Below are 11,489 nucleotides of genomic sequence, written 5' to 3' on the forward strand. Positions count from 1 at the left end.
TAGAAGTGCTGTTTCTTTTCAGGCTTTCTTCAGGAGCTTGAGATTCCTTTGTGACCCATTGGTAGGAAATATCCATGGCTGAATGGCTTTGTGAGTGGATTGTGTTATGGGGATGTGTGTATTGAGAGTTAATGCGCCCAAGCAGGTTAACAGCCCAATCTTATTTGGCTGTACCTCTACTAGAACTAGCATTCCAGCAGTGGTCCATGCTTTACGACATCGTAAATGCCAGTCCGGAAGTGGACATAGCTGTGTGCTTCCAGGCCGCCACTGCAGATGGTAGAGAGAATCACATGTGTGGTGGTGGTACAAAGAGGAGCCCCACCAATCCTGGTGAGTAGGTGGAGTGGGCGGAATGGGGCAAGGCTGGGTGGAATAGGGCAGATTAGGGGAGTCCATGGGTGTGTCAGAGGTGGGGCAGGATGGCACTCGGCATGTGTGACTTGTGCTGGATGCTACTCCCTCCACAGCCAGTTGACATGCCTCCTTTTTCTCCTTGGACTTGCAACAGCTAAAGAGCTGGTGCAGGTCTGAGGAGGCCCATTGATGGTCAAGGGGCTTACAGAAGGGTAAGGGAAAACATTTTCCCTTACCTCTCCCAAGTCCTCCAATCCATCCCCCAGTATAGCATGCAGCCCAGTCTGTTTTGGGGCAGCTGCATGATAAGCTGGGGAGAAGGATAGGATCGGGCTGGAAGCCCTTTATCTCTTATGCAGAGCCTTCATCCAACATCTCCCCATTCAGCAAGAGAGTCTGTTTTCCAGTTCCCATCTATTCGAGAAGTAAGGCCTACTTACTTAATAGAGCATAATAGATTGCACTGTATCCTCAGCACTTAATAATTTCCTGTTCATGATTCCATGATTCCTGTTCATGATTCCTGTTCATGATTCCAACTAGCCTGGAACAAAAGCTTGTAGCTGTTTAAGGTTTGCAGAGGAAAAGGGCATGTATCAAGATGGGGGGAGAAAAAGGGACACCTTTTCTATTACCCATATTCCTGAAAACTTTCCCCACTGTAATAGCCCTTCATTGTTTTATTATAGGTTTTTTTTTGGGGGGGGACAGGACGGGACGGGACTGTGTCCATTTCTTTCTCCACCTGAAACCTCCCCAGAGGCACATGACAGTTTTAACTTCATGGAGAACATCCATCTCACCTAATCGTCCTCTTCAGGATAGTGTACATACGTACTATACTGGCACTCCGATTATGGAACAGTTTGCAGTTGGAAATTCTGTTACTGCTTCTCTGTACACCTTGAAGCACTAGCTCAGAAATGGTGATTCAGTACTTTGCTCTGTGTTTCCTGCCGACTAACTGCTGTGCTATATCCGTTATTCTTCGTGAAGCCTAGAGGGCAATCCTAGCTTGACATGAGGCACGTCTGTGCCATCTTGTGAGTCAGCAGGGCCAGCGCAAGGATATGTGCTGGCCCATGGAGGCCAGATCCAGCCTCCACCGTGCCGGAACAAGGGAGGTTCACATCAGTCTGGGGAGGCCATTGCAGGTGGTTTGGGAGTACAGAGAAGCATTTCAGGAGTGTTTTGGGGCAGGGGGAGGATGGGTGGTGGGTTGGCCGGTGGGTGGAGCAGGTTTAGGAGGGGGGTGGCAATTTAGCTGGCACAAATCCGAGTAGCCCCATTGAGGTGGTTGGGGCATTACTTGAGGTAAGAGGATAATCATCCCCTTACTAAGAGTTGTCAGCCTGCCTGTTCCAGCACAGGTTAGGATTGGGATGCTATTCTCTCTTTTTTTTTTTGTCGGGGGGTAGGTTGGCAACCTTCAGTCTCGAAAGACTATGGTATAAGCCTACAGCACCTGGTCTTCCCAGGCAGTCTCCCATCCAAGTACTAACCAGGCCTGACCTTGCTTAGCTTCCGAGATCAAGGTATAAGCCTACAGCACCTGGTCTTCCCAGGCAGTCTCCCATCCAAGTACTAACCAGGCCTGACCTTGCTTAGCTTCCGAGATCAAGGTATAAGCCTACAGCACCCGTTATTCCCAGGCGGTCTCCCATCCAAGTACTAACCAGGCCTGACCCTGCTTAGCTTCCGAGATCAGACGAGATCGGGCATGTGCAGGGTAACAGGGGGTGGTGTTAAAAGGACTGTTGGCCCAATCTGGTGCAGCTTCCATGCCGGCATAGAGCATGCTGCACTGGTGCTAGCCATCACAAAAATGCCTTAAAGCATTTCATGAGGGCATAGCAGTTGCAGGAATGGCATGAAGACCCATGCCTGCCCACGCATGCCAGCAAGAGGGGCAGCATACACTGGATGCACTAAGATCCATGCTGGGAGGCATTGCTTCGGTTTGAGTTGGCAACCCTAGACTCAGGTGGGAATCCTGGAGGCGCTTGAACATCACACCTGCGCCGACGGAGGCTGAGTGAGACATGACGCAGGCTGTGTCAAAGACTGCCAGGGTAAGCCGTGTTTGCCTACTGTCTCTCACATTTAAATTGGGCCCTCATTATGCCATTGTCTTCTGAGGGACAATAGCAGGAAGGACAAACCTTTCAAAAAAGAAACCCAATTTAGAATGACTCAGAGGAGCTGTTTTGAATGAAATTTAGCCCTATTATAGGTGCAAATATATCTGAGGGGGAGTAATTGGAGTGTGAAGAATATAGCTGATGCTGTCACGTCTATCACAGAGGCATTATAAGGCCACGAGATTCCGCAGGGAAACAGTCATTACGAAGCTGGAAAAAAATAAGAGTTTTCACAAAGCCTCCTGGACTTGAGGCCAGTCCCGACGAAGTGCGAAACCCTGGCTGAAGTTGCTTCTAAGCCCACATCTCAGCCAGCAGAGACCAGCCTCTCATTTGCGGTGAATTCAGACAACCTGTTCACATGATCAGCTTTCTCAGTCACTCAGCAACAGCTGCCTGAGATGAAGGGAGACGCTTCCTCTGTCAAGTCGGCCGCGTGACGTGCTGAAAGTTACAAATGATCACCTGTTAGAAAAGGACATTGCTCGTACATATCCGAAACCGGTTTGAGAAGTCTCCTTTTGAGCACCGGTCTGTTACCCTGCACATGCCCGATCTCGTCTGATCTCAGAAGCTAAGCAGGGTCAGGCCTGGTTAGTACTTGGATGGGAGACCGCCTGGGAATACCAGGTGCTGTAGGCTTATACCATAGTCTTTCGAGACTGAAGGTTGCCAACCATCTCCCTATACTGAACATTATCTCCCGATCCTGTCTGATCTGGGAAGCTAAGCAGGGTCAGGCCTGGTTAGTACTTGGATGGGAGACCGCCTGGGAATACCAGGTGCTGTAGGCTTATACCATAGTCTTTCGAGACTGAAGGTTGCCAACCTGGGGCACCTGTGCAGACTGGGAGGAATGCAGTGATTTGTTTACCAGGACAAGAGCAGCAGATCGCAGGACCCTACTAAAGTTGTTGGAGGCATGTTACCAGATGGTATCCCTTTCACAGAGCAATCCTAACTTGTGCTGGAACAGGGAGGCTGGCAGGCCTGCCCCGTATCCAGTACGTGTTTGGGGGTGAAAGCGGCTCAGCCCAGGGCAAGGGGAATCACTTCTTACCCTGGGTAGAGTCACAGAAGCTCCAATGTGTCTACTTGCATCTGCACCACGCAAAGAGGCGCAAATCTGAAGAGCACAGAGCTGTGCTGCCTGGGAATGGGGTCAGGATCTGTCTTGGCCCCACCCTTCCACTCTTCTGCTGCCCACCCACCACCTGCCCTCCTCCCACCCCGGAATGCCTCCTCCTTGCCCTCCCCATGCCCCACAGACTCCTGTACCGGCCAAGCTCATCCAGCATGGACCTACCTCCTTCCATCAGCACAGAGGCTGAATCCAGCCTCCTCAGGCTGGCGCACGTCCTTGTGCTGGCCCAGCTGTCACTCGAGGAGATGCAAATTTGCTTTACGGCATGTTTGTGACCCTCCCGGGCTGGTGCAAGGGACTTGAACTGGCCCAGCGCAATGTTTAAATGCCATGCAGCACAATCCTATCATGCACTGGGGCAGGCAGGCCAGGAGGCCTGCACAGTATCCAGGGCAAGATAATGGCCCAAAGTGGCTCAGCTGGAGATAAGTGAAAACTTTTCCCCTCACCCCTGGGTAAGCCACCACAGCCCCAATGGGTCTCCTTAGACTTGTGCCACCCCTGGAGGTGGCATAAGTTCAAAGAGAGCAGAGTGGCTTGCAGCCGCTGTGCTCTGCTCAGGAACAGGGGCTAGAATCTGGCATATCTGCTGGGTCCCAGCCCTGTCTCCTGCTCCCCATCCACCCTCCCCCAGGACCACCCTCCCCCTGCCCTGGAACACCTCCCTCCTCCCCGCCCTCTCCAGAGCCTTGTGTTGGCCGAGCTTGGCCAACTCAAAGCTCCCTTGTGAAGTTGGCACGGAGGCTGTATGCAACCTCCACAGGTTGGCACGCATCCCTGCATGGGCCCAGATGACTCCCGAGGAGGCACAAATGTGCCTTAAAGCACATTTATGACCTTCTTGGGCCAGCGTGCCAGCCCAGGGTGCTTCTAGGATTGCGCCCTTAGAAAAACAGCAGTGCAGTCCCCAAATTGCATTGGCCCTCACTGCTAAGGAGAGAGGAATTAACCCATGTGCCTCTGCTCTGCTCCCCGTATAAATGCCTTCTCAGGCTGCTAATTTACCTGATATGAAAAATATAAAAGTTTGCAAGAGAAGAATAGCCGGCTTCTGCGAAGTCTCATACATTTGCGTGAAAGTCTTCCTCAGGACCAAGTATTCATTCCTGGTGTTAATGTCTTTCATAAGATTGTTCACTATTCCTTTGTTTGTCTTATCTCTCATGTTTTAGGGAAACACTCACTGTACTAATGATCCATACTTAAACAATGGTGCATCCAAACTGGGGGGAAAAAGTTACAAGTAGTACAAAGCATTTGAAAGATCAGTCATTCATTGCCATTTGAAACAGACAGCAGCGTCAGAACCTCATTACTAAAATGCAGGACCCCCCAAAAGCCTGCCAAAAGCGAGGATTTTTACCACGCGCAAGCACTAACATATTCAATAACACATGAAACGTTTCGCCACTCAGACAATGCATCGAATCAGAAATATATTTCCACTTGTTTAAAAAAAGTATCAGACTGACTCTAACCCTGTTCTCATGATATAACTAGCAGAGCTGTAACTAGGGTGGAGTCTGAGGGGCACCTGACCCGGGCACTATGCCAAAGGGAGGCAAATGACTGCCCCTCAACCTCCTTCCCAATTACGTAGAAGGTGCTGGAGGCTCTCCTCAGACTTGTGCCGTCTCAGGAGGTGGCGCAAGTCCAAGGAGACCCATAGCAGCCAGGGTACCTTACCTGGAGGTGGTGATGCCAGGGCAAGAAAACTAAAGTTTCCTTACTCTGAGGAGGCCTCCAGGGGCCAGAAAGCCCCTGGAGGATATAACAGATACAACAACTCTTGGGTGAAATTTGAAGGAAAATGAAATTTGAAACAAATTTCAGGGTTCCTCCTAGAAGAAACATCTGAATATCTTCAAGTGACATCAAATGACAAGTGACATCATCTTTCAGAGTGGTTTCTATGCACCTCAAGACGAGATGCTGCATATACATGACACCTTTTGAATCCAACCACAGGAGGGGTGGATCCATTGTTGGTGCTGGGGTGGGGGGCATGAGCACGACCTTAACTCCAGAGGCCAGGTCAACCAGGTGGGCAGACATGGGCTCCTTCTTGAACTTGGAGCCCAGATCTATCTGCTGGGTAGACTTGGAGTTCCACTCCAACCTCCCTCTGGAGGGACCTCTTAGGGCAGGTAGACATGGGCACCTATCTGGACTTAGAGCCCAGATCTACCTGCCAGGTAGACCTGGGCTCCCATTTCAACCCTGCCCTTTCACCCTGCCCAATGGACATTCCCCTGGTACCCAACTTCACTCCCCATCCCAGCAGGCACCCTTCCCTGCTGGCACTACAGTTTGGGGAGGGCCATGCACCATGGCTCCCCCCCCTTGAATCCACCCCTGACCACAAAATATTTTTAAAAGGCTTCTTGGGAGGGGAAGCAAGGGTTGGATTCTTTCCCCCCTGCTACCCCTTAATCACTGATCAGCTCCACAAATGCCAGCAGCTCCTTGCACAATTTGTTAGAGACGCGCCATCATGTTTCTAGGGGAGGGAAGCAGTCATAATTTCCCAGGGGTCATGTGATTTCATGGGAGGCAGTGATAAAGGCAAATGCAGCAATTCTGTTCCGACCCACCCAAACAGTAGCATAGCTAGAGGGGGTGCAAAGCACTAAGTTTTGCAGGGAGCCTCATCATGGTGTGCAAGCAGCCCCTCCCCTCCCCTTCGGAGCCATTCTGGGCTGCAAGAGCAAAACGGAGAAGCATGTCTGGAATGGCTCCAAAGGGGAGGAGGAGGGGCTGCTGCTGAGGCTCCCTGCAAAACCTAGCACTTTGCACCCCCTCTAGCTATGCTACCACACCCAAAATTTGAAGGTTTTCAGTAGATGACTATGTCCTATGACAGTGGAGAGGGAGGGGGAGGAGAAGGGTGGGGGAGAGAGAGGGAAAACGGATGTCTTATTTATCCCCGGCACTTTTTGTTGATGACATAGTGGTTGCCATAAAAGCTGGAAAGTCAGATCAATTTTATGAGCAATTAAATGGGGTCTATCCAAAGGTAATTAATTTTATGGCAGAGGTTGAACAAGGTGATAGTATAACATTTTAACATGTAATCATGCTAGGAAGGAACGATGCCTTACCGGTTATTAAATGATTTCAATCTTTCGCCATGCAGGTCATTATTTATATTTGAGGAGCGTTCACTTTTTTTACCCCTGGTTCTTATGGAAGAATATCTTATTTTCCAGATGGTTATAAAGTCAATTTCAGGGAGCTCTAATGAATAGCACCTACAGTACTGTATATCCTGGTCTTAAGAATAATTAGCCGTTTGCTTTCCAGATTGTCAATATTCTTAATCGAGCTCTATTTTAGAGCTCGATTTTAATACAGCTGTTATGCTATCAACACCTGCTATTGTTCACTCAACCCATGGGATGGGCATTGCACTGTGTCTTGGATATAGCTGGATGTGGTCCTCTATAGCCTGGATGCTCAGGGAATCTTTTCCCACATGTATCCCACCATGCACTGAGATCAGCTGAGGAGATCTCATCCTGCGTGTTGTACAGTGGTAAGGGCTGTGAGGATGTGGAATAGGGCCTGTGTAACCCCTTAGCAAGGCAGGCCCAGTTGGCCATGCTTATAGAGGATTGCTTTCTGGTGGAGGAACTGGTGAGGGCCCTGTCCATCCTCCACTCACACATAGCGTGGGTGCCCGTATGCACAATGGGCCAATCAGTGCATGTTTTCACTCTTTTCTAGCAAAGTGTGATACTTTTATTCTTATTCTTATTTGTATACCACTTGGGGGGGGGGGGTATCCTCAAAGCAGGTTATATAGCAAAAAGAGTAAGGAGATTGTTCCCTGTCCCAGCAGGGCTCACAGAAGAAACACCAGTCTCAGAAGAGGGAGATACCAGCAACACCAAGGGTGCGAGGGTTATAGGGACAATTGTTCATTCCCTTCTAATATAAGAGAGCCACCCCTTTCAGCAATGGCATCAGTTCACACCCCTCTGGAGTCAGCCAGGTCCACAGCCCTCAGAGGGTACACCTGGCTCAGCTGACCCCTAAACCTTCAGTACTGAAAGCAGTCATAGTGTACCACAGTTTCTGGAAGAGGGTGTGGGGTGTCATGGGGAACCCTCCGTAGGGCTTTTCCCCAGGGTCCCCAATAGCCTGGCACTGACACTGACCTCACAGTACCAATACCTCACAAAAACATCATTCTTGGCAAGCGAGTCATTTGACGGTCCACATAGGCAGTCACAACAAATATAGCACATTGTTGAGTACTTTTATATGCCCTTGTGTGGCATATACGCAACATGCCAGAGCCACATGACTCATGAAGTGCTGCTTTGGTTGTCTACTTGTCTCCCAGGCACCCGGAAATATCTGCAGGTGACATGAAGCCGGGGAGAGATAGAGGCAGCTGGTTGGGCTGGGCTGACTGGAAGGCTATTGGCATAAAAGGCATGAAGGAAGAACATGGGTGGAGATGACTGGGAGAGAGAGAGGAGAAAGGAGAGAGGATATGGAAAGGAGGAGGATAAAGAGACAGGCTGGAGAAAGGTAGAGGAAGAGGGGCAGTGGAAAGGTGCACAGGAGAGATCACAGTGAGATTGGAGCGAGGTAAGCATGACAGGAGCCAAAGAAAAGATGGGGCTGAAGCCCAGGAAGAATAAGGAGGGCAGAAGCTGAGGGGCAAAGGGAAGCCCTTGGGACTAGAGATGACCTGCAAATAATGTTTTATGTAAGGTGTGTGTGCTGGTAATGGACCCCTTTTTTGTTGTGTGGCCTTGCAACATTGTCGTCATGCTGTCTCCAGACTCTCGGTGATGACATCACGCATCATTGCCTAACTTCCAGGTTGCCAAGCTCTGTGGTGCATGGGGCTCTGCTTGGAGTTGCACAGCTGTGCAGCCACACAGTTCATGGGGAGCAGTGCCTGTGAGCCAGAAGCCCAGACCCTGGCCTTTCCCAGGCAGCTAAGGTGCCTAGGCCCATTTCCTGGCTTGCCTCCCTTTGACACCTCCCCAAAGCATCCAGCCTGAAAGGGGTACCCCCTGGGCTCACTCCTTCCTCCCAAGAAACTCAACCTCCTATTAAGAAGAGGCTCTAAATAGACTTGTTCAATGTTGGACTCCCAACTGGGAAGAGGTAGAGAGACAGAAACCCTAAAACCATGATCATTTTCTGAACAGATTTTTGATGCCTGACCATTTTTAGGGGGGAAAAATGCATAGTCATCTTAAAAACAACAGAGGAGAGAGAGAGAGAGAGAGAGAGAGAGAGAGAGAGATGGCTCGCCTCTGGTGAAATAACCATTTTATAGGCATTCCTCCTGAGATCAGCTTTTCTTGAGAGTGTGCACATTATGGAAATGCTGCTAGACCTTTAGCCAAAGTAGCACTAAAGAGCATTGCTAAAATATTAACGCACAACTTAGTATTTTCTTTTCCTTTTTTTCTGTCCTTGGTTCATCAAAATGAATCGACGTCTCTTTTGGAAAGAAATGAACAGCATTAAAGTGGAAAGTTTTTGAAGTGCCAGTTCTTTCATATCCTGGGTAGCTTTTAGAAGCCAAAAAGATATCACTGCAGAATAAGGAGACGGTTATTCCTCAACTGTTGAAAACAAGCATCACAACTTGGTCAGTCTGTTAGTGGTCACAGCCTTGTGTGTCTCACACCACTGCCCCATATATCCCCTGCTGACTGGGCATTTTTTTCAAGTGCTGCTCCTCTTATATTTAGCAGGGAGAGTGTCACCATCCCTATTCACCTCAGCACAGTATTTCTCAAACTGTGGGTTGGGACCCACCAAGTGGGCCGTGAGCCAATTTCAGGTGGGTCTGCATTCATTTCAATATTTTATTTTTAATATGTTAGACTTTAGGCTACCCTGGTATGTGACTGCATTTGGGGAAATGTGACAGACCTGTACTTATAACAAGCTACTAGGTATATTCTTTTAACAATGACAGTCAATGGTGCTTACTCACTGCTAAGTGTGGGTAGGATTGCAGCCTAGGCTTGTTAAAAATTTTCTGGCTTGATGTTGTCACTTCCGGTCATGACATCACTTCCGGTGTGTCCTGACAGATTCTCATTCTAAAAAGTGGGTCCCAGTGCTAAATGTGTGAGAACCACTGCCTTAGCACGATGCCTTTTCTAGTGGCTACTCGCTGGTGCTGCTTCTGCATCATTTTAGACCGTGAGACCTATGGGGACAGACAGCCATTTAATTATTTGACTTTCTCTGTAAACCACTTTGTGAACTAGTTTTGTTGAAAAGCAGTATATAAATACTGTCAACAACAACAACACTGGCTGCTGTTGATGGGGGTACGAAAACATGCATTGTAATTGTGTGTGGCACCCTTGAGCAGCTGCCAGGGCCTCAGAGTTTCACAGAATCCATGGCTGATGGTGGTCTTCACACCTTGATCCTAGGGGAGGATTGCACCCAGCTGCCGTTTTGTCATTCTCAGTGTCCCAGAACGTTGCTTATCTCTGGTGCTTCCTCTCCTGAAGTGCTTCCTCCTAGTCAGCAACTTTTGGGGTGACCGCCTTGTGAGGAAGTTTTGCTTTCACTCTGCACTGACTTTATTTTTTTGCTCACAGTGATGTCATTATATAGACAAATACGACTGGTCACGTCGCCCCTTTGCACGCACTCCACAAATACCGGCACATGATGGCTACAAGAAGCATTGTCCTCTCAACTGGATTTGTTGTCTTCTGCAACATCAACATATAGATAAGCCTGATTAACTATGTAATAGGATGACACCTTCCCATTCACTATATCAGTGATTTTCAACCTTTTTCATCTCACAGCACACTGGCAAGGCACTAAAATGGTCACGACACCACAGGTTTTTTGACAATGGACAAGGCACACTGTGCTGCCAATGGGGGGCTCACATCTCCAAAGGCCCTACTAATAAATGACCCTCTTCCAAATTCTCAAGGCACACCTGGAAACAATTCACATTACACCAAAATGCTATGGCTAACTCCTGCTAACTGGGTAAGGGGCACTTTTCTAGTGGGTGCTCCTCTTTTATTTAGCAGGGGGAAAGTAACTGGCCCTCCTCACCCCAGCAGTGTCTTTTCTAGTGGCTGTCTGCTGGTGTTCTTTGGCAGCTTTTTAGATTGTGAGCCCTTTTGGGACAGGGAGCCATGAGATGTTTGATTTTCTCTGTAAATAGCTTTGTGAACTTTTGGTTGAAAAATGGTATTCAAATATTATTATTATTATTATTATTATTATTATTATTATTATTATTATTATTATTATTATTATTATAAGTGCACAGTGGTTGAAAATGTAACTATATCTTCAAATGTAAATGTAACTATATCATCAAATGATTAGATTAGTCATGCAACTGAGGTGGAGAAGGAGAAGAAGCAAACAGGTGAAACAATGGCAGGAGACAGGTAAATATTCTCACATTTAAAAGGATTTTTAGGACATATTTGTGCCCTCTCCCATCCCAAAAATGCTACTTTCAATCTGGAATCCCAAAACATCAAAATCCCAAAACATCAACCCATAGTTCAAAACGGAAGCAAACGTGGCACAGGCTTCATTTCTACTGCTGTCGATAAAAAAGAGTCTGAAGCTGTCAGTCTATTGCCTTTCACCACAGGTACTAATGTCCCTAAGACTCTACAGATGGAAGCTATGGAAAGCAATCAGATCCATAAACAAACATCTCATTTGCCAGGAGGCAATGCCCCACCTCCTCAAAATAGCAACATTCATCAGAGGAAAGGCAAAAAAGATTAGACTTCTGCTCTCTGGGATAAAATGAGCAAGGCGTCGCAAAGACATTTGGCACAGCAGGGAGAGCTGGGAAGGGGAGGGGA

At 48.3% G+C, this 11,489-nt stretch overlaps 2 pseudogenes; one reads left to right on the forward strand and one right to left on the reverse strand.

The window, feature by feature from the left end:
- Positions 1–1,984: 1,984 nt before the first annotated feature.
- LOC136650114 (5S ribosomal RNA) lies at positions 1,985–2,101 on the reverse strand (annotated as a pseudogene).
- A 921-nt stretch (positions 2,102–3,022) lies between these two features.
- On the forward strand, positions 3,023–3,140 carry LOC136649798 (5S ribosomal RNA; annotated as a pseudogene).
- Positions 3,141–11,489: the final 8,349 nt, after the last annotated feature.

The sequence above is a fragment of the Tiliqua scincoides genome, chromosome 4 (genome assembly GCF_035046505.1).
Source record: "Tiliqua scincoides isolate rTilSci1 chromosome 4, rTilSci1.hap2, whole genome shotgun sequence".
Classification (NCBI taxonomy): domain Eukaryota; kingdom Metazoa; phylum Chordata; class Lepidosauria; order Squamata; family Scincidae; genus Tiliqua; species Tiliqua scincoides.